This window comes from Conger conger, chromosome 1 (assembly GCF_963514075.1).
Source record: "Conger conger chromosome 1, fConCon1.1, whole genome shotgun sequence".
Lineage (NCBI taxonomy): Eukaryota > Metazoa > Chordata > Actinopteri > Anguilliformes > Congridae > Conger > Conger conger.
The window spans coordinates 12,222,862-12,247,368 of record NC_083760.1 but is presented as its reverse complement, the minus strand read 5'-3'; the positions used below and the strand labels follow the sequence as shown (position 1 = coordinate 12,247,368).

At 44.8% G+C, this 24,507-nt stretch overlaps 1 protein-coding gene across 3 annotated transcripts in view; it reads right to left on the bottom strand.

Moving 5' to 3' along the window:
• The window catches only part of stxbp6 (syntaxin binding protein 6 (amisyn)), a 75,640-nt gene that overhangs the window by 35,818 nt on the left and 15,315 nt on the right, over positions 1-24,507 (bottom strand). The window lies entirely within an intron of this gene.

The following is a 24,507-nucleotide window of genomic DNA, read 5'->3' as shown; positions in this document are numbered from 1 at the left end:
TTCCCTCGATTAATTCTACCATTCAACCGCAATCCCTTTTTCATCAGAGAGGAAGAACAGTGATCAGGGCTTTCCTAGATTTTGGCCGAGGCTACGCATGGTTTATTTTTCTCATTACCGGCGGGCACACAATGGTTTGAGGCACTTTAGAAAGATGTGGGTGCAGGCTCATAAATAGGAGCTGTATTGTGGACAGGTTTGTTAAGTGATGTGTATAAAAGAAGGTCGGAGAGTAACGCGGGGAAACTATTCACAGCTTCCTCAGGCCCAATACATTAGTATCCCAGAATTCCCCGGTTTTATAGCTGCTGTCAACTAGTGCAGGTGCAGTCGATAAAATTAAGCAATGCTCCACTGACTTACAGACACTGAAGCTTAAACATCCCATAAATTACAGTAAGTCTGGTGCTACACAACACGTTAAATATGCATTTGGAGATCTCAACAGAAATGTCAGGTTCATTTCTAGCGTGAGTTTAAAATGAAATAAAAAAAACTTGTGGCCAATCACTGTGAAAATTTTGGCATCTTTTGCCTCGGAGGATGCAGGGCGGTTGATCATCCTAAGGCACTGAAATATCAGTTAAGCTTGCTCGCTCCAAACGCTGACAAAGTCAAAGAAAATCAATATCCTTTTCAAACGCCCAATTAGTCCTGCTCTTAAATGCACTGGTATTTTCTCCTGTCACCCAAGGTTGTATATGCCTTCAGGAAAAAAATCTGTTCTAATATCTCTGCCTACTCACAGAATATGAGGCAAAATTGTTCAAATGGTTCTTTTTTACTTTTACCACCTCCTGCATCTCCAAGGTCAGTCAAATGATGGAACGGGCAAAAGACAAAAAATACATTTAACAGCCAGACTTTATCCAACCTCAAGAACTCATCTTAAACCTCACTCCAACTGTTTCTGTGTTCAGCTCTCCTTGTGCAAACTGCCAGAGTTACACGATAATGCTTCAGATACTGTTTGAGCCGGGACATTGAGATCACAGCACGATAGCCAATATCAGACATCCCACCCTTACAAAAATCGCTGCAAGAGCAACCGGAGGGAGCTATCCCACTACACATTATGTGACTGACTTTGCGGTTTGTCAATTTGTGACAGGTTCATGAGAGTTTCTAAACTTCACTTCCATCTGATGAGGAGATTTCTGACCTCTTGGAGGTATCAGGGAGTTGAAGCCAATTTCCGGAAGAGGTGGAATGTCTGCAGTCTGGCCCCTGACATTCCGTCTCCCGCATGCTATGAGAGATTCTGCTCTTCAACAGAGGTCAAACACTCATGACAGAGGGTTTTACACATGGCCGGTTGTAGTCTCTTCAATTGTAGTTTATAGCAATGCAGTTTGTAGGCCTAGCCCTTTTAGAAGTACTCAATAGCAGGGTAGGGAACGACATGGCTCAGGCAGTAAGAGCAGTCGTCTGGCAGTCGGAGGGTTGCCGGTTCGATCCCCTGCCCGGGCTGTGTCGAGGTGTCCCTGAGCAAGACACCTAATCCCCAAAATGCTCCTGACGAGCTGGTCGGGGCCTTGCATGGCAGCCAATCGCCGTCGATGTGTGAGCGTGTGTATGAATGGGTAAATGGAGAAGCATCAATTGTACAGCGCTTTGGATAAAGGCACTATATAAATGCCTGCCATTTACCATTTACCCTACCTTGGTGTAAAATCCAGCTATGACTATCTTGAAATTACCAGCCACCAGCCGTCTTAAAACTTAATACTGTAGCTTGAGCTGTTCAGACCATGTTGAGTATGGAGCTGGTCTGAACTTGTCAACCAGCTACCAGCTGTTTCATAACCTAGGTAGAGCAGTTTCTTTCAGCAGGGTACCCTTAATGAATTTGCTTTTAGATACAGCTGTAAACTAAAACCTAATTTATGTGTCTGAATTTTAGGCTCTTTCGACTCCTGGGGAATTAGTGACTTACAGATGGCCGACCAGTTGGTTGAATTGCAGTCCTCCAAGTCGGAAATTGAGCATCTCCGACTACTCTGTGACAGTATGCTCGAGTCAGCGCATACAGCCTCTGTACACATTCCGTGTACATTCATTTCTCGTAATTGAGGTTTAAAATGAAAATGTCTGCACGGAGGCATCTGTGCTGCCAAAATGAGACGCCACAGGATTCCCAGCGCTCCCCGGGCTGAAAGATATTAGCGCGGAAAACAGAAGGACATGGAGAGAGATGTTCTGCCTACGCTGCGGACTTCCCGCAGTCTGCTGTCAGGAGCTCAGCCCAAGCACACTGAGCTCAGAGACAGACACGCCAGCCCTAATCCAGCCTAACCTTTACAGTTTTAACTCGACATGAGGCAGCCTACTCAAAACCTGAAGGCTTGGCAGGGAAACATAGTATATGCACAGCATTGCACCCCCTCCCCCCCCCCCCACCAGCGAGTAGCGTGGGTAGAGGTTCACATCACATTAGCATTTATGTGATTTATTCTTTTGCCCCCTAACAGAAAGTACTGTGTCCTTGCCCGTTCCGATACTGTATGTTCCCCTTCCATTTTCCTATAGGCAGGTGATTGAGATCGGTCTGTGCGTAAAGGTCTTGCTTATCTTTGCCTAGAAACTTTCGCGTTGACTTCGCGCCGCGAAGGCGTTAGGCATTGAAGCGCATTCTCTACAAATCATCCGTATCAAATTTCACATAAGGAGAACGGCTTTTGCTACACCGCAGCCCACACAAATAATTTTCAGGCACAAAAAGGCACAAATGGCTGACACCGGCATCTCTGAACAAAGACATAAACCTTCCCACACTAGACGTACATGCAAATATTCAAGAATTTTCTTGAGGGCTTATGCAAATGTTAAAACCAGCCTGACATTTCACACGCAATTCAGTTCGCAGGCTGTTAAGAAGTTCCTTTAAGTTCCCCACGGCCGTCCGGAAGCCAGAGGTGTGCCGTGCACAGCCTCTTCTTCCTCTGTTTGTACAGTAGGCTCGCCTCACCGTTAATTAGGATTTACGAAATGCGATGTGAGCATATGCCGGGCGAGGAGCCTGGCGCGACGCACTCAGAGTCTCGCAGGTTCCCCCGTGTCTGTTTGGGGAACGCAAACAAGACTCCCACAGGTGCCGAGAGGCTATCGTTAATGCGATTAACATGCACATCAGTCACGAGCCAATGGCAGATTACCCCACCCTGGACTGCAGCATAGCACACAGCCCGGTGGCTCGATAGATGAGCAGTGGGCGTTTGCTGCCACAAACACACTTTGCGTGACTTCAGGGCCACGTGGCAGTGGGATCGGGGAGATTCGATTGGGCAAATGTGTAGTTGCTTTCCTTAAAGCAGATGACACATTTCTGCACCCACAGCTAAACGAACATGAAGGACGACTAAAGTGCTGCCAAGGTTTAATCAGGTAATCACAACCAGGAAGATGGCCAGGCTCAAGAAATTTAATCTGGACATTTTCTGTAGATTTAATGCATTTTTTTACCTGTAGGGTGGGGGCAACTGGTGAAGATTATTCTGTTTGTTTTTTTGCAGACCCTGCCGGAGGACCACATCGGAGGATGTGTCGGGTTAAATGATCATTACTTAACAAGTACACCGGTCTGAGAAAAGAGATGGAGTTTGAACTCATTCCAGGCCCTGTCAGGCCAGGAGTGGTGAACAGACATGTTCATTAGGAGTGCTAGTTTCGCACAGACACACAGGGTTTGAGGTGGGCTGAGCAACAGATCAACACCCACGATTCGGAGATGGCAGCGCCATACGCAACATCCGTTCCAGCTCCGCGAGAGGGGGCGGCCGAAGCACAAATTTCATCTCATCTGTAAGCGTGAAGCAGAGACGCCGATTTATTCTTCTCAAGGGCGAGAACTCGGGGACAGCACAAGCAGAAATGGCTTTCTTACGGTCCTGCCACATCGCAGCATCTCTGCATTAGTCTTACCTGACTCCACATCTCAACTATTACACTGGGCTGGCCCGCAGAGATTTATTCCCATCGGGGATTTTTTTTCTGCCCATCATTTTACTTTCCACTGGGGGGAGGGAGAGTTTTATTTTAAAGAACAATTGTTTGGGGGTTCAGGCTTGGTTATTTTGCCCAATTCCACTGTAAAGTGTCATGGTGACAGTGTCTCTGTAAAAAGCACTATACAAATGAAGTTGAATTGAATTGAATATGCATGAAGTGCTTATCTGGGAAAATGGGGTAAAGCAAGACTATAGGCTTTTTAAAGTAAAGGCCCACCTAAACGAAGACAGAAACGCCACCTGACTCAAACACACCCTGGCTCGAGCAGCACAAATTAAACATTAAACAAAGGGCTCTGTAGCAAGGATGTACACAGTCAGACAGTTTTTTTAAACCACTAGTGCAATTATAATCAATCCCTCCTCTCTTTCCAAGTAGAAACTATACAGGATAAATTAGAGATCACCTCCAACAATCCCCTCTCTATGCCCTTCCCTTTATGTTGTTGCATAGTAAAAAAATAACATATATCCCCCAGTGCGAGGACAAAGAACACAAAAACGCACGACTAATTGGGCTTTGAACGGGTTTGATTTGTAGCGACAGGGGGAGGCATTACCGTAATGTTTAGCCGGCAGATAAACCTCATCCCGTGCTCAGCATCGATCGCGCCGTCCGACGAGCAGAGATTAAGGGACCCGCTAATGAAGACAACTGTATCTCCGAGGGGGCCTGTGAGTCCTTCGGGTCGCCTGAAGGTGGATCCTTCCCGCTGACGGCGCGGCACGCATCGCTGGCCGCCGAAACAACGGCGAAAACATTTCCGCTAGAAATAACAAGGAGCGATAAGCAAGGGCACGGAGCGAGGGTGGGAGGGTGCTGCTTATCATGGAACCAGACAAGCATGGACACTCTGCTTAATGCGATGGCAACGCAAAGCTGCTCCCAGTACAAGTCTACACATAATAGAGGACATGAATCCTTATCGGCCTTCAGAAAGCGCACCCTCCCCTTCAGATTTTTCATTTTGTCTGGGAACAGCTTAAAATTGTAATGAGCTGAAATATTTTTTTTCCCCCTTTCACGATACAAGATTAAGACATTCAGGAGGCCAAAAATGCATAAATAAGTCATTATCAGGTCCTGAATTTTGTAGTTACTTCTATAGGAGTCCTTTTTTAAAAATATCCAAACATTTGACTTGCATATTTGACAGAGCAAAATAATAAGTCAACAATGGTGAGCATTTCTCAACTTTCTGAAGCACTGTATATTTTAGAAATCCATTATATATTCATAGCCTTCTTTATTGCAAATAATCTCATGCGTTATGCATACGCTTGCAGCTGAAAACCATAACCAAAGTGCGTGCTGCACTGCACTTGTTTATTTGCATTCACGGACATTAAAATTCATATGCAGAGACATCTAATCTCCCAGAGGAATCTGTGGTTGCCGTTAACCTCGTCATTATTACTCTTCGGTAAAAAAAAAGAAAAAAGTACGGACTCTGTCAATTGAATGCAAATAAGAGGACTTTCCCCATCGAGTGTGCCAAGTGTTTGAGCTGTGAGGGTCACTGCACAGCCTGTGCGTAGGTGCCTCTGTGACGTGCCGGTCCCGCACGGTTTCCTCAGCAGGCTCGGCTACGCAGCCAAAACGCTCGCAAGCTCCCGTTTCTGCAGGGCAGCAGGAGTTGTCCTGAGCGTTTAATACTCTAAAGCTAAAGCCAAAGCTTCAAAGGCAGAGGCTGGCAAGCGAAATGAATAGCAGTTTACAGTTTAAGATTCAGAAGCAGCTTGGAATTGGAACCACTGGCAAAAGTAATTAAACTACAAGCTGCACTAAATGCACCGAGTGATGATATGTATAGGTCCCATAGAAGATAAAAGAGAGTTGTGTAACATTGAATCATATTTCTGACATCAAGAAAAGTAGCTTTTTCTCCATTTATTTTTTTGGTATTCGGAAAGTTTGTTTCCTATTCGAAGCGCATATTAAACACAGAGGCGCTTGTTTAGACTAATTTGAATAAATGAACATCCCAGCCCAACCACCCCCCTACCCCTAAACCAACTGTATTCATTAGCACTAATGCTGAATCAGAGACACCGTACCAGTGCACATTTTTTGCAGAGAGCAGGATCTATTCAGCCACGGAGCGTTTGCTAAGGCTCTCATTCATAAAAATGGCCCATATCTCCCCATCTGGGAGTGCACTTCCTGTAATGGAATCCGCATCCATCTTCCTCAGCGTTCACCACAACCTCGCCAGGTAATCCATCACTGTGTAGCAGCCAGTGTGTTTTGGAGGCGATAAGATGGTGTGATTTGTCAAGATTTGTTGTTGCTATAGGGCCCTACCGGGGACTCCCGCTGCAGGAGAAGGGGGCTCAAAGATTTAGACGTGTTTTTAGAGCGGCCATCGTTCAGCGCCATTGTTCTGTTGTACGCCACCACACCATAATTTCAGGGATAAACAGCCCATCTATAAGTGGAGCAAGTCCTGTATGAGAAATACAAAAAAGCAAGGCACATGCAAAGTAAATTAATTAAGGCCAATAGTCTGCCAAGGTCACTGTATGACATAAGCATATATTCAGATACTTTCACATAAGAAGTCAGCTACTTTCAGTTAGGCATATATGCAGCTGATAGCCTCATGGCTACGGTGCTTGACTGGGACAGTTGGTGGGTCACCCAGTGTAGCCACAATAAGATCAGTGCAGCCGTTGGACCCCTGAGCAAGGTCCTTAACCCCACATTGCTCCAGGGGGGGATTGGCCCCTGTTTAGTCTAAACAACTGTAAGTTACTTTGGAAAAAGGAGTCAGCTAAATGACTGCAATGTAATGAGTCCCAATTACAATAGGTGGATCGGAGAATGTACAATACAAGAATACAATACAGGAATTTAATTAAATGAAAACTAACATATCTAAGGGGGGGGAACATATGGATGAGTAAACCCCATAAGAGCAGAGGAAAGCATTGCTAGAGAATAATTACTGTACTTTTAAGGCTTAGTGACAAATTTCCCCCCCCTAAGTGGTTTCATATACTGAGTGCGAGCGTGAACAAGTTCTGTTTTTACAATATTGTGACGATTCCTAACTGCCACTTTTTATTCAGCCGCCCTCTACATTCTCACCATACTGGAGGAGGTACTGTATGAGTTCAAGAACAGAACAGACATAAATAAGGATAAATTATTAATGCTGTCTGACTTCTGGTGCTCGTCAGTGACACTCCATGCATACACAACAGGCAAAAGTATAAGAAGCATAACAGGACACTAGTATGGCTGAAAGTGATGGCAATTAGTAACAAATAAATTCAAAGATCAAAGACATCGGCTGAGAATTCACTCGGGAATTCAGTGCTCACCCAGGGGCAGGCAGGGGCTGAGGAAGCACAATTTTCAGACGAGCCCGGATGATAAAAAAAAAAGCCCAGGTTTACAGAAGGGGTAAACACTCCAGCAATGAGCAGAGTAAACAAGGACATCTTGAGGAGGAAACTCATACCAACTAAGCAAACAAACCTTTTAAAACAAACCACCTATAGATGGGACACGGCTTGAAAGCCCAAAATTAAACTCCACAAAAATCTGCCCTGTCCTGTTGCAGACAAAACAAAACTTGACCCAAAACATGACCCTTGAATGAACTTCTGAAAAAACCCATAATTACTATGTGCTACAGAAAGTCTCACAAGTGTGTCTCACAGGCCACATTTGAAGTTAGACATTTTTTACTTATTTAAATCTAAATTTTGTTGTGAAGCATCTTACTTTTCTCCAAACCTTTCAGAAAGGAAAGGGGAGCAGAGATACTGTATATTTGAGCCTGCAGGCTTGCTGTTGGCTGTGCAAGTTTGGTGGTGTGAGACCCAGCTCCAAACATAAGCTCTTTTATGGGCTTTTGTGGGACTGAAGCTCAGGTTTCCATGGGAACCGGAGACCGCAACTCCTCCCTGGCCACTGCTGCTACTGAACTGCTCCCAAGTGCCCATTTAGCAAAACAACTGGAGGAGGCAATTTAATATAAAAAAAAGTCAGTAATTTGTTTGACCAAAATACACAGCATGCTAATTTGCCATTCATTTTTATTGATTACCCCTCTAACACGACAGTGATGTGATTTTTAAGAGCTGCAGTATAGAGTAAACGTCTCTACAAACTGGACAAAGACTACAACTGAAAAGCAACTTGTGGAATTACTCCCAACAGGCTTAAACGTGTTATGAAAGGCCTGATTCAGTGGGCAGGCCAGGGTGATTCACAACCACCTGACAGATATTAATTTGATAGTGATCTGCAGATCAGCATCTTTCCCGTCTATCAAACCGCATGTTGAACAACATGAATCTTCCCTGGGACAAAAAAAAAAAAAAACTCAATCTGCGCTCCTAGCCCAAAGTGTTAAAACCGCAACCCCTGGCTCAGCAGATCTAGACATGGCCGATTCTTCACAATCAATACGGCTTCTAATAAAAATCATCTGCTGGGCACACACGGTCTGAATCAGATCCCGTCACGTTTAATTACTTCTCTGCGACCATCTATCCTATGTGGTTTATTAAAATACTGGCGCTGAGGTCATTTTAACTCCGCGGGTCCTCCGTGACCCCATTCATCACCGCCGCGAGCTGTCCTCCGGCGGCGTCGACCGCGCGGCAACAGCGCCTTCTCCGCCGGCGGAGAAATATTCAACACGTCTTAAGCAGCTACGTTCGGCGCGGGGCGGCGGTCCGGCGGGAAGATTGAAGGGGTTGGGGAGCGAGGATCCCTGAGCGAGGTGGACTGACAGGTAATAAACCGCCGCGCGAGAAGAATAGGCTGCTCACAGAGTGCATGCTAAGCAAAGCTAGCGGTGAAAACGATGATTAAGTACAACCGTGATAACGCAATCCCGTGTTGTAGTCTGACATCAAAGTGGCATATGTTGCGGTTTCCTGTAGACTCCCAGCTGTAAAAAATTACATGGCGCGATATTCCCATATATTTCTACTGCGTAGCGCTGCATAATCATAATTGCTGCAGATGACAATACAAGGGGGAACATGACAAATTCCTCTTTGATAATTCATAATCAGTGAAACAGATCTCATTCATAAATTATGCATGAAGACTAGGAGCATAGCTTCTCTCTTCCGCACAAGCAGCAGCGTCTTACTGTATATGTGCTTTCAAAATTAAAGCATAAACCATGCAATTATTCTCCCTTTAAATACATATCATTATTGCTTGCAGCTCAAAACATTGCTGCCAAAGGAACGAATTATAAAAATAAGAGGAAAAAATTCTAACAAAGTTATGTTCCATCATAAAAAAGGCTGAAGATTAGACAGTCCAAAGAATGGCACCCCAGCCTAAACAGGATCTTTCATGATGGTAGCGTATAAAAAAACGTCATTCAAAACACACATCAGAGAATGGAGGAAGGAAAACTTGAACGGAGTTTCCCCAAATGTGACCTTCAAGTAACACAAATGAGCATCCCTCTTACTGTAAACTTTCCACGCATCATTTCCCCCTGACAATCCTCGACCGCCTTCAAAAGAATGTATGCTTGATTTCACGTTATTCCACGCTTCGAGCTCACCCATCCACGCACGCGATCACCGAGAGTTATGCAGGGCCTTGACAGCCAGACGCCTCGATTCGTTTGACTCCTTTCTCATTTGTCACATTTACATGAAGCGACATCGCTCGCACCAGGGCTCCGGCTGCATTGGAAGCCTCGAACTCACACTACGCTCGGGAAGGAATCTCTGCGTGTAAATGGATTAGCTCGGTGGAGGCCTTTAGAATGGGTTTTGCATTATGCATTTAACATTCTTGCAGCGGGAGATGCATTCAGAATTATGCACAGGCTTCCACGGTCGGAAGCGACGACAATTCAGTGCAATCAATGTACAGCATTAACTAAGCTACCTCCTTTCAAGAATAATCCTTGATGAATACGCTGAAAGGGGACATACTATATACAACTAGAGCAGTAGTATATAGGGGCTATAAACCACTATAGTAGTATATATGGGCTTGGCCTAGCGTCAGTGACATTTGGAATACACCTTCAGGCTCAGACTGAAGACTTGCCTCTTCAGGCTGCACCTCACTCTATCCCTCCCTACCTCTCTGTAATTTATAATTAGCTTAGTTATGCTCATTTCAGTTATGTTATCACTTTGTTATTGTTATGCTATGCTTATGCTCATTTTATTACAACTGCTAGCTTCATATTTGCCAGGACTGTTTTATTGCTGCCTGTAATGTAAATGTATTGTAATACTTGTATGGTGTGTTGTACAGAATGTTTGGTTTTGGAATTCTTTGTACAGATCCGACCAAACAATATAATGTCTGGTCTGTATAAATGAGTGAAAAAAACCCATTTGTTTGTAATTAATTCGCATCTCAACCAACACCTGGTTGATGATCCATTCCAATAGCACCCACCCCTATTCTTCCATCAAACACTCCACCTTCCAGCTGTGCATGTTTGTCCATTTTTGACAGATCCTAAATCTGGCAACCCTATACCCAGTACACGGCCAGGACAGCGCTTGGCACCTGTGTGCAATTCTCTCCACACTAACACGCACCACACCGAACACACGGCTGCAGAACAGAGCAGAAGAAAACTACGGAAACATCACGGTGACGTCTGCCAAGCGTCCCGCGGCCACAGACTTGTGCGAAGCAGAACAAGTCAAGTGAATCCTCTACATGAAGGAAAGAGCAGCTGCTGATAGACAGAGCGTAAATGAGCACTTAGACTCTCAGATATTTTACAGTAAAAGGAGCCTGTCTCAATGCTAAATGGTGGTTACTGCAAGGGAGCACACTGCGTCTGAATCTGCCAACCCAAAGCAGAAACTGTATTAGGCAAATGTGTAATTTGACAGCGGCCCAAGTGTTTCAGTAAACAAGTTGATCAATATGGCCCCCAGCACCACTGTGCCATCCCCAGCTAGCCTAAGCAACTACAATACAAGCAACCCCAGTGCTCAGAGAAAGAATTATATTCCCAAAAGAGGTAAGATAAATCCTGGTAAGCAAATATTAGCTCTTGAGTTACATTAATGTAATTTGATTTTGGCAGCATCACAAAAGACACCGAGGCAAAATAAAAAATCTCTCCTACGGGGAAATCTCCACCTTGCAGAAGCATATTTACATGTTTTTTTAATCTTTTTTTTTTTAAAGATAAGAAAAATTGCTTTTCGTGGTCCTATGCCAAGAAGTTTGATTTCTTTTTAATGTCAGGCTCCAAGGTATGACACAGTCTGATACTACGGTATATAACAAATGATTTTACAGTTTGAGAAGATACAAGAATATTGCCACATTGGCTTTCTGTCGAGAGTTATCCCAGGAACCATGCTTCTCCCTAAGCCACATCGAAAGGCCTATCGTTGCTGTAGGAAGCAGGGGCCAGTCAAGAGAGGGGTGCTGAATAGATGACAAAAGCAGGAAGGGGGGGGGGGGGCAGGGGTGCAAGGATGGTGACTGATTTATTACCCCGATTTATTTCACCTCTTTGCCACCATTGCTGGGCTCCCCACTCCATCTGTGTGAAGAGATTTAAGAACGGGGTGAATTGATAACCACCCCCAAGCCAATGGAAATCATTTTATTCATGCATCGCTTGGGCCTCCAACACCTCTTAGGTCACAGCCATTAAATCAAGGCTTTACAGAGCTCGCCCAGTCCCACACTGTGTGTGTGTGTGTGTGTGTGTGTGTGTGTGTGTGTGTGTGTGCGCGTGTGTGTGTATGTGTATGCGTGCTAGTTGCTCTGCTCCACTATGCTTCTGTGATGTTTACATGGTTTTTATTGAACAAAGCTGTATGTACGAATTCATACATTTGTTCCAGATCTCTGTCACAGCCGGAAGGATTCTCAATGCTTCTGTGCGTCCGGTGTTGTTTCAGTGAAAGATTGCAAGTCATCGGAGAACCGATACACAACCAGAGGGCGAGACAGATGCTTCTATGAAAGCCATTTTGACGATTTGAAACAAGAAACCCGAGGACTCGGTGTTAAAACACATTTGTGAAAGACGTGCCTAAAGAAACGTGGCTAAGTTATATGACTGGGACCCGGAAGGTTGGTGGTTCAAGCCCCGGTGTAGCCACAATAATAACTGCACAGCTGTTGGGCCTTTAAGCAATGGCCTTAACCCCACATTGCTCCAGGGGGGGATTGTTCCCTGCCTAGTCTCATCAACTGCAGGTTGCTTTGGATAAAAAGCATCAACTAAATAACTGTAATGTAAATTACCGCACAATTACGCATGTGATCCGATAATTACTACTCAAACTAAAAATCCCAAGCATAACTGTTCAGAGGAATGTCAGTTTCAAAATGGAGGTTAGCTCATCATATTCGATCCAATCATATAACATTCTGAGACTTCTAAAACAAGAGGCCATTTTCAGCATTGGGCACCAAGCCGAACAGTGTCTCCCTCAGACACTCAGGGTGCTTATTTTCAGGCAATTAGGCCAAAGTGTTAAAAAAGCGTTGAAACATCCTTCAATAGCTTGGGGTGGTCAGAAGTGTCAGGTTTTGGAAAGATGTGTCTGACTCGGTATAATAAAAATGTCCAGGATTGCTCCTGAAATGGTTGTGCATGAAGACAGGTCCCATTTAGACCAAGCTGCAGTTCATCCCCACCTTCAGGGACAATATTCTTCATCACTACCTCCACTCCACAAGGTCTTGAAAAGCACACCATCTCTGCTCTACCATAGATGTTTCACATGTCGAATATAAATGTTGACTTCTTATTTACAGACTGCTGAAGGAATTATTGCTTTTTGTCAACGCAAGTATTTTAAGATTCCGTAGTTCCATCGTACCCAAGACACAAGAGAATCAACAACAGTCTTGTCATTACTGCTTTCTTAAGCCATTTCGGAATAACTACTGGGAGCAAGTGCCACAAAAACCCGACCTCTCTATTTTAAATGAGCTGCTATACAGAGAACTCTTACCTTGGAGGAAATTGAGGAGTCAAAAAGGGCCTGACGGCAAAATTGTGTTTAAATTAAATTAAACTCCTTCCTGTGACATATTTAATTTTAACACGATTAGTAAATGTTTTTTCCTATGAAATGTCACATGCAGGCCATGCTCCTGACCAGGACTGGTGTTACCGTATGACACTTTGAGTCGATACATCTCTGTGACTGATACAACATTTCCTCTAATAGCCAAATTGCCAGACAGACCAATAGGGGGGGCTGGTGATTGAACAGCCAATGGCAATATATCATCCAAGGGGTTACTTAGAAAAAAAATCCCATTACACACCACCGAAATGAATGACCGAACTCCCAAGGTCTCGCAAATGAAGTAGAAAAAAGAAAAAAACATCAACAAAGCAAAATTAAGTGCACCGCTGTAATACCAGCGGTCTAAGACGAGCAATTATCTGCAGCTGCACAGCCATAACAGTTTGATGATGAATTCCCCGTTTACACGCATTGAGTGGTGCGTGCCGAAAACAATATGAGTGCTATTCGGATATTTTACAACGCAGATCACCAGTGCAGGGTTTTACGTTCCAGGAGTAAATGCGTGTAATAAGGCATGTGAAGGAAGTCTGTATCCTCGTTGCAATAAAGTAACAGCTGATGGTAAAAGTTTGGCAGCATTACAAGTGGTATCTGCTGGAAACCATGTGTATTTATTTTACGACAGAACTCCGCATCAGTCATTTGGGTTCAAATCCTTATGTACTGCATATGACTGCTTTAAATCCATCAGAAATAAATCTTGGAGGAAGTCACCTTTCTCTAAACTGTGAGCGAAGCCAAAAAGCATAAATATAAGCTCTTTAAACAAATGCAGGTCCAGTTCAAAAAAAGGGTATAATTTTGCCAAGAATTTGGTATCAATCATCCAAAGCTAAATGAAATGCAATTTGGATTAAACTGAAATCGGTAAATAAAGGTAACATGTTCAAATTAATATTAATCTTCAATCTTGAATGCCACGCTGCTTGACAAGTACAGAATGGAGGTAATTATTCGCATGGCTGCCTTTTACAAGATGCAGACGCAAGTCCCTCCGAGAGACTGCTTTCCTCCCCTCTCACTCAAAGCCAAACCGCACAGATGTTCTTCGGCAGGTACAACAGGCCCCTTTGTTACCGCAGAACAACAGCCAAGACAGCCTCTCATCGGTGCTTAAAAATTTCCGCTGGAAACAAAATGGCGGCGACTCGGACGCAACTCATTGCAGTTGAGTCACGCATCCGCCGGGCCCGTCCCTCCCGCTTCGGGGGGAAAATTACGCGCCACTTCGGAGAGCCGTTCGGGGTGTATGACTCGCATCTTCCTCAGCACTCCGCAGCCATTATTCAAATGTATTTAATTATATCATTTCTATTCCGCTCCGTCCGCGGCCGTCTCCAGTGGCTGTCGGGCTCCGCACATGTGCACAACATTAACGGCTCTAGCGGCTTCCAATCAATCACCGGCTCTTCAACGCAGAAACTCAAACTTTCAACTCAGCCAACCGCAGCCAGGGCTCCCAAACCCCAGTGGAAAGATGTGCCGCGCCAGGCGCGGACACACTTACTGCTAACCGTGGACTCGGGCTCCAGTGGGCCACAGCACTGCAACGGGGAGAACCGGATCTTTTCGCCTCGAGAACACGTGAAATCAGTACAAGAAATCTTTGCCTTGGTTTATTGACTTGTTTCTTGGAAACGTGTAAACAACCTTGTTCGAACATCCCTTGCCTCCTGTAAAAGTTTGTTGTTTGACAGCACTCTTCTCAGAAAGACTGTGAAACATCTCAGTATTGGGTAATGTCAGATATTCATGTCTTTTTTCTTTTTTTTTTGGAGGAGGAGGGTACACGAGTGAGCCAATGTGTCTTTTCACAAAAAATCCTTATTTCAAAGAAGTCCAATTCACATGTACTTTTGCATGAATTAGACAGACACGACAAGTTACTGTCCCCAGGAGTGATTTGTCTTTGCATGAAGCAAAAGCAGGGCAGATTTACAACAGACTACCAGAAAGAATGGCCTGTTGCACAACAGACGATCCCATAATGTGAAACACATTTGGCACCGCATGTATACAGCTCGATTCTTACTAAAGCAATAAAGCAAAGAATTTTGCTCAAGGATAAAATAACAGTCATCCCACCTAGCCCTTTGTCTAGAGTCCTCAAATTCTAGGAAACCACAAAAGATAAAAATAACTCAATAACAGTTCCACGAAGCATCTCCTCCTCTCTGCAGCCAAAAACCGCATGGTTACTCTGTTTCTTTCTGTGGTACCAACCTAATTAAACAGTGCTGAAGGAGACCTGTGGAGAGCCACTAGCACTAGCACCAGCACTAGCACTAGCAGGTAGCATTTGCCTGTGCTAATAGTTCCCCATGGAAAGGATCGCTCCAACTCCTCGGTGCCGAGTTACAGCTTAGAGGCGAAAACTGGCCGACAGTCTGTACAGCTGGGCGGGAACCCCCCCTCCCCCTGTGTCACTGGAAATGCGCACCGGCATTGTGCAACCCTAAATCAGAAGCCGAGAAGCAGCTCTGAGCAGGGGGCAAAAGAGAGGAGCGCAGACAATAAATTTCACACAGCCTCGTCCCCTCTGGCCAGTGGAATGTCATCTTGGGGGGATGGGGGATGTGGGTTGGGTGGGTGGGTGGGGGGATGGGAGATGTGGGTTTGGTGGGTGGGGGGGCGTTCCCAATGCTTCTTCTAAGAACATGAGGGATCCTTAAAAATAAAAAAAAACAGTGATAGAGACTGGGGAGCAGCTCCCCAGTTCTAACTCCGGTCTCCGTGGTGGAGATGAAAGCCAGAAGGACGGAGAGCCTGCGAATGGGGCTGAATGGAGGGAGTGGGATAGAGTGGAGGGTTACGCGGTCCAGGCTGGCTGGAATGGGCCTCTGAGGCAGAGAGGCTGTTTCAGTGGCACAGAGAGAGGCTTTGAAGCAATCTGTCAGGTGTGCCGCAGCTTGTTTGAAAAGCTCTTCATCCGCGTTCTGGGGGGAGGAAGAAACAGCTGCCCGGCTCCAGAGAGATTGGATAAACTCGAGGGGAACCCGGCGCCAGATAAACAGCCGGAGTGGCTCGCTTTCCACTTTCATCCCAACTTTCATTATACGGGGGGGAGACTCACGGGGGGGGAGATCTTCTGGGTGCCTACAACACCGGATCGCCTTCACACCCCAAAAAAAATACAAAATAAAAGGTCAAGTGAAGGGAAAGGACCGTTCTCGGGGCAGCCTGTAGCGTAGTGGTTAAGGTAAATGACTGGGACACGCAAGGTCGGTGGTTCTAATCCCAGTGTAGCCACAATAAGATCCGCACAGCCGTTGGGCCCTTGAGCAAGGCCCTTAACCCTGCATTGCTCCAGGGGAGGATTGTCTCCTGCTTAGTCTAATCAACTGTACGTCGCTCTGGATAAGAGCGTCTGCCAAATGCCAATAATGTAATGTAATGTTTCTCTGCCTAGCCTTTCCAGAACATTCCAGTGCATATCATCCGTCTACAGTACACAGGTCTTTATCTCAATCATTCAACATGAGCTTCAGAATGACATTTGGCAGGAGTAGGGTGGTTGACAAGGGCCCCCACTTATGGCCCATTCTGAAGTGTGTGTGGGTGCGTGTGTATGCACGGGCGTGCATGTGTGTGTGGCGTACACGCAAGCGTGGTTGGGGGGGGGGGAGGAGGACATGCAGCACAGCCCTATGAGGAACTCAGGGAGGTGACATGATCAACTGACAACACAATCACACTGCAGCCCAGCATTGGACAAGTATAAAATCACATCCCGCTGTTACATGCCAGAATGGACGGCCAGAGATCTGGGGCACTGCCATTTTCTGTGGACTGAAAAGGCACAACATTCCTACACACATTCCATCCGCAGTGGCTGTGCCACTCTGGAGACAATCAATCTCCCGTACCTCAGCACAAGTCTGTGAGCACCCACACGATTGTCATTTGATATGTGGAAGTTCCAGCGGCACAGCTGCATACCCAGCTTCATTAAAACCACAGCTGTGTGAGATACACTGAGGCTGTCAACAGCTTTAAAAAATTAAGTTTGATTTATCTTCTGATGCTTGGTGGTGGGGAAGGTGGTTTTAATTGCATTTGTGGTAACACAAGAAACCGTAAACAGCATGTTTTTGTTTTCTGACGCAATTCAAATCAATCAATAAATAAAAATATATAAAAATCCTGTTTATTCAGACACAGCCCATTACCATAAACTACTGCAGACAATTAGTTTCCAGACTTGAATATTTATCATCTCATGAATTCATGAGTTTTTCTTTTTGGTGATGGAAAGCTCTTCCACCACTTACCAAACCATAACAATTTACATTGACAACTGGTTTATATGCAAGTGCAGGACCACAACGCACTTCAGCACTAAAGCCTGAAGTTTTGATTTTAAATATGAGCAAATCAGGAAAGAATTCAAGCACATTGGACAACGCGTAGGCACTACACGGCTGTTCTCTGGAAATAAACGCCGTTAATTCAGCTCCATTGCCTCACTGTTAAGTGAAATTCTTCCGACCGAAATAGTCAGAGATAAACAAACCTGTTTTCAGGAGACAATGCTCACATTTGAAAGGAGGCACTAGCCACCAACTGGCCGAACAGATTATGCATGCGGCACTGAGGACAAGCTTGGATTTAGCTGAAGGCAACAAGCGGGGTGGAGCTTTTCATTTGAAAAAAGCAGGTATGGGAAGCTCACCAAGAATTTAATTACAGCGGCAAGCAATTAAAGAAAGACACAGCCCACCAGAAGGGAAAATGTCAGCTCTTATTGGTCCAAGTGAATGTAAATAGTTTTAATTAACAGCAAGTTTTCATTAATTTATCGAAATGGCTGGGTGTGACTGTGCACAATGAAATTTAATGAGCTCAGCCCATAAAATTGAAAGTGCATTTCTTGCTGAAATTTAAACTGCAACAATATCTTCATAGATTGCTAGTTGTATTACCAGTGACGCTGAGAAATGGCCACACACACAATCAGTTTCGTATGTACAGTACCATTATTCTCGGTGGCAAGACACAGCTATTTTATAATGTCATTCTAACTAGCTGTGCCACCTTATAGGGCAGGAGACCATCCAATGCAAGTTCATGTAACATAATGGCTTGTCAATTTTATTGAACTCAATATAGACATTTATTAAATGCTACTCACCTGACGACAGATTGAACTCCCATTAAATATGGTTAGACTTGATAAAGTATCTGGGCCCATTACGCTTCTCCATATTCATGATAAACATTTCCAAGACTACCATCAGTCACTGCTGCCAAGGCCAAACAGCACACTCATTAGTCCATGGTAATTTGATGTTTGATTGCGTCCAATTAAAAGATATTAACATCAATTCACCAAGCTCTCTCAGGACTCTGTCTAATAGATTGTTTCCATATTAGATTTCCATCCACAGATATTGTGATGGTAAGAATTACCAGGACAACATTTCTTTGGAGAGGGACCTAGCTGGCTTGTACTGATTAAGCCAGTTAATTCACATTTCGGAGGCTAGTATTCCCTCAAACAGAACCAGCGCTAGCCAAGTAGTCTGGTTTTCATTTCCTCCAGTTGTTGCTTCTAAGCCCTGGACCTGTGTGCTCTGGAAGAGGCCAGCTTCTTTACTGTCCAATGAGCCTGGGGGACATCAGCTTTTTAGAAGAGAAACACAATTACGCCACCCCCCCAAACTCCCCCCATTACCACTCCCACTCCCTCAGACACAAACAGACACGAACACAGACATAAGAATTTACGGGTTAAGGGTTCTCTGCAGGTTAGTGTGGGGCTGATCCAAATATTTATCCCATTAAGAAAATAAACATTTTACCAGGCAAGGGGTCATATGGAGAGTGAATGTGAACTATAGTCATTATTAAAGCAATGCAGAGGTAAATGCCAAATGATTTAATATAATGGCAGCACAGTTGAGCATACTGCACTAAATAGACAACAAGTCATTAAAACTGAAGGCGAGTGCACTGCCAGAAGAGCTGAAAAAACAAACCACAGAAGAAGCAGGGCTTAGGCTGCACACCTGCACATCTGAGGGATTTCACGCAATGACATCAGGATGAGACTTCTGCTGCCATAGCGTGCCACACCCCAAGCACCCTTTGTGGCTTTAAAGAAGTCACTATAATGCCAAAGCTTTATAGTGCAGCCAAACTTCACTACAGTAGCCAGATTCCAACAAAGCCGCTGCCACCAATTCATTCCACTTCTCTGTTGTTTGTACTGCAAGCAGACTGAAGACAAATTGATTAAATAAACCATAGTGTTCACAGGTCTTCCTGCATTTCTGTCCTCCAATTCTTGCCAAAGAGGTTTCTGCCATTCTGGCTGAATAGACATAAGACAGTAGCAATGCCAGGCATTCACTCAAAATATCCCTGTTAGGGACTTTGATATTTCTGGGACAGTGTTCACTAAAGAAAAATATCCAAAGGCTAATCTGACAGAATGGCCTACATTTAATGTTCGTGTAAAAAGAATATCATACATACTGACGTAATTATGAAGAAACAGAGGTATTCATTCCATGAACAAATGAAATTACATTTCAAAACTGAACTAAAAATAAGTCGCAGAAAAGACTAGGTTATACAGAGCGTGCTATATTTGAACGTTGTATCTGATTTGCAGCCCGATATCCATGGCTTATCTTTTCCACCTATGGGCAGTGAACCAAAAACTGGAAACACCAGGGTAAATGACAGACAACAAGTAAATGCAAACCGCAGGCTACCGCACAGGTGTGGTTTAGTCCATTAATTAAACAAACGCCAATCCAGCATGCACACTGCAGTGTTGTGGAGGTGGACACGCTTGACTGCCTGTAATTATGGCTTAGACTGGCTGCAGGAGGAGTCTGTCAGGGACTGGTGATATTTGGGACACTTTTCTCAGGCGTCTCCGAGGCCGTGACAGCTCAACTTGCTGATGTTTCACTAGCAGCCGTGTCTGAGGTGTCGACACGGTAATCTGAGGAAAATACATCAGCAGCAAAGTGCAGCAGTGGGTGGAAGTACACATTCCAGGATGAGGACGTCAAATTAATGCCAGCATAAGCATTCGTTTGAAATGCAAGGAAAGATGGGAGCAGTTGACCATAAATTTCAACCTGGGGCGAGAACAGCAAAACTGTTACGATCCAGCATATGGCGTTTCGCTTTTGTTTTGAAATTATTATTATTTTTGCTCACATTGCGCAGCACGCATTGCACAGCTAATCAACAAACATGTTAAGATTCAAGGCTCAGTTAAGATTTCAGACATGACAAATATCTCAACTGTCACAATGGCAGGACAAGGAATGACTTTCCACACTTGCCCCATTTAAAAATCAAAAAGAGAGAGGAAGAGAGAGACAGAAAACTCTGCCAGGGCTTCACTTAAATCATTTCATCTGATGATCACTGACTTGTTTCCAAGTGCTTACCCTCGGGCCTGCAGTAATTCAGCAGGCAAGAGCTCTTGTATTCTCAACGAGACGAAAACAAACATGCTAAAAATTGCTCGCACAGCAACCTCCCCGAAACGGATATGAAATACTTCACCTGCCAGATAACATAATAAAGAAATCAGACAATCAGCACACACACAAAGAGAGCAGGAGGAATTCCCTCAGCCCAAACCTCATTTCATAACACCCCGCTTTTCACCCGGAGTGAGCCATGGCATCCGGAGGGGGAAGCTGAACACACAAACGCTCCTCCCATTCGCTAACCTTGCGGCACTGCCTTTGAAACCAAACAATAAACCACCACAGAAAAACAGCAAAAAATCGGTACTAATAATACAGAACATTTCCCTTCCAAATACAATTAAAGTGCCTAGAATGAGTAAGCCTTTGTGTAATAAATGTTTATATCCGGGAAGTCCTCAAATTATTAGCGTGATAAGCACCCTGAGCAGCGTGCACTCACGCTCGGGTTAGAGTTAATTGTGAGGAAACGAGCAAGGGAAGTGGGTCAGCTCAGCCCACAGCCTTCGTGCCAACCAGACACAAACACTCCCCACATCAGCCCCTGGAGCTGAGCCTCCCCGGGCCAGCGGGGCGACACCAGAGAGCCTGGGACTGGAGCGAGGGGTCCCCTCGTCACGCAAAGCACCAGAGTTCACCCACAGGCCCAGGCACTGCCATTCCCAGACTCATGCCACGTCGAAGGCATCCTTGAGTGGACCACGAAGGGATGGGTGGACTAGGGTGGGCCACGGCCATCTAAATAGAGTCCCGGCCCATTTATCTTGGCTTAACTACCGCACCCAATTGCGACTGCCCACCTTGGTAGATCTGGCCCACCTAGTCCTAGTTCTATGCAGGCCCAACTGTATAAATATTGTACACCACCCTCGGGAGGAATTGAAGAGGTAATAATAATAATCCCTTGCATTTATATAGTGCTTTTCTCACACTCAGTTTACAGTTACTACACCACTACTGTGCTAATGTGTAGCACCTGCCTGGGTAATGCATGGCAGCAATTTTGCACCAGACAGCTCACCACATATCGGCTGAGGTGGTGAGGGAGAGAACTTTTAGCTAATTAAATTAGGGGACAATCAGGTGGCAGAGCCTGGTTTGGAAGTTAGCCAGGACACTGGGTTGAACCCCATACTCTTTGCAAAGAGTGTCATGGGATCTTTAATGACCACAGGGAGTCAGGACATCAATTTAATGTCTCATCCAAAAAAAAGCATCTCCTACAGCACAGTGACCCCATCCCTGCACTGGGGGATCGGGGTTTGACTACACCTGGCTAGACGAGGGCGACATGGCTCAGGCAGTAAGAGCAGTCGTCTGGCAGTTGGAGGGTTGCCGGTTCGATCCCCCACCCGGGCTGTGTCGAGGTGTCCCTGAGCAAGACACCTAACCCCCCAATGCTCCTGACGAGCTGGTCGGTGCCTTGCATGGCAGCCAATCGCTGTGAGTGTGTGTATGAATGGGTGAATGAGAAGCATCAATTGTACAGCGCTTTGGATAAAGGCGCTATATAAATGCCAACCACTTACCATTTTACTAGAGGGAATATCGCCCCCTACTGGCCCACCAACACCACTTCCAGCAGCAATTACATTCTCCCAGAAGGTCTCCAATCCCAGCAATAAACCAGCTCACATTCCCTTAGCTTCAGCCATTCGGCAGGAACAGATTTCATGGTAGTATGGCTGCTGGATTTTCAGTGCCCGGTGCTTTCCCCAGGACAGGTACAGAGACCATATTGTATTAACCAAAATCTACACAACAGTCAATCTATAAGTCCATACTGCCTGAGCAATACATACATACAGACACAAACACTCTTTACACAAAGTGACGCGCTACTGTAATTGCACAGTTAAGCCACATGAATTTTGAATGAAGACTCACTATGCAGTGTGCGCTTCGATACTCTCCACTTCCTGGGTCTCCTCTTTTAGTCTTTCAGTAACCCCCCCCCCCCCCCCCAACACACACACACACACACACACACACACACTCCTGAGCCTCTTACCACACAGCACTGGCCTAACAGCTCCTCCCCAGGACTAGCTTAATGCAAATCCCCTCCACCTGAGTTTTCAGAGCCATTCGAATGTTCCACACCAAGACCCACTGCCAGTTATTAAGATTAACAGCAGGACCCCACCCCCCCCGGGAGAGAGTGCAGGTTCGATATTTTTTTTTTTCTCAAATACTGCTGTGCAGACAGTCTGTTCTAAATCAATCCCTCCAGCCTCGGCGAGTGAAAGCCTGTGTGTGTGCGAGAAGGAAACAGTGACGCAACCGCCTTGCACATCATCACAATGCATAGAAAAAATCTTTTTACAACAGGCAAGCGTGACCCCTGTGCGCCACAGCGTTCGTTCATGACCTCGACATCGACCGTTTCACCCTGGTTCCACCCCCCAGTGCGTTTTTAACCACCGTTCATCATTTAACACTTTCCAAGAAAAAATCTGCCTTTCTGTAGTAAATGGCCAGGGGATTAATGTGTTACAGCTGTGTTGGATGATCAGTGGCTTTGAGCTCAAATTGCGATGAGACCCTGGAGTCGAAGCTTTCTGACTCAAATGGAGGAATATCCATAGAGGTGGGATGGTGAGTCAGTGAATAATGAAATTAGTTTTCATCCGTTTTTCACAAAACACAAAACACATGTTTAGCTTTCAACAACAACCTTCTGGGCAAAAAGATTTATTTTATGTCTACAAACGTTCATAATGAGCACATTTTTCATCGTCCGTCTATTGAACACATAGAAACAAGCCATTAGCAACCACATCATAGTTAGGGAATGTATCGTGTGAGTAACATGAGTGCCATTAAGTTCAGTTGAGAACACGTGAAAAGGTGAAAAGTTTCGACCCATGTGGCTTTCAGGTTGATGTTGGATTAGTATATGTATTGTACGAGCATTAAGGCTAAAGCTAACTTTTTTAGTACACAATTTGAGAAAGGGGAAAAGGAAAGTTCAAAGACCCCTGAAAGCTTCATTGTGTGTATTTCTGACATCAAGAATAAAGTGCACTTGAATAGTTTGTAAACTTCCACCATCTAAAGCATCACATTTTATTCAATATCGTGTACCTGCACACACGATTAAATGAGTATCACTGCTACAGAAGCATTAAGGGAGAGTTGAGAACAATGTTGAAGCTGTCAGCTGCTATAAAACAATTTTAAAATCCCTATCTGGCCTATTCATCACACTTATTCACATGGAAACCATCTGTGCAGAAATGGAAGGGTATGCAAATTGAAGCTGATCTTTAAAAATTACTCTTGCAAGATTGGTCCCTTATGCCGGGCTAGTTTAAAGATACCTTAGCTCAAATTAATAGGAGTAATTATTTGAGAGATTGCATTTAGGAATAGCAAGATAGAGGAAAAACTGAGAGCAAATTAGTGATGAATCATGAGCATCTTTTATATCATACATTGGCCACATAATTAATCTTAGCAATTAACACTGCTTTGCCTGACCTTGAAATTCTAAAAAAGGTGAATCAATGCGCCATTAAATACCATGACCTGTAAATGGTTGGCATTTATATAGCACCTTTATCCAAAGCGCTGTACAATTGATGCCTCTCATTCACCCATTCATACACACACTCACACACCGACGGCGATTGGCTGCCATGCAAGGCACCGACCAGCTCGTCAGGTGCATTGGGGGGTTAGGTGTCTTGCTCAGGGACACTTCGACACAGTCCGGGCGGGGGATCGAACCGGCAACCCTCCGACTGCCAGACGACTACTCTTACTGCCTGAGCCATGTCGCCCATTAAAATTAGCAGCAGTTGAGGCAGTAGAATACTTTAATCAACTCAGCGAAGAGAACATCTGATCAGCTACTCATAAACTCATTGTGGATTTGTTTAATTAAAATGGGAGAAAATATTTAATTAAAAAGTGAAGTTTATCTGCAATACCGTACCTTACCTGATAACGGGTGAAGTTGGCAACAGCAGCCCTAATGTACCGGAAAGCATCTGGAGTTGGTAAGTGAA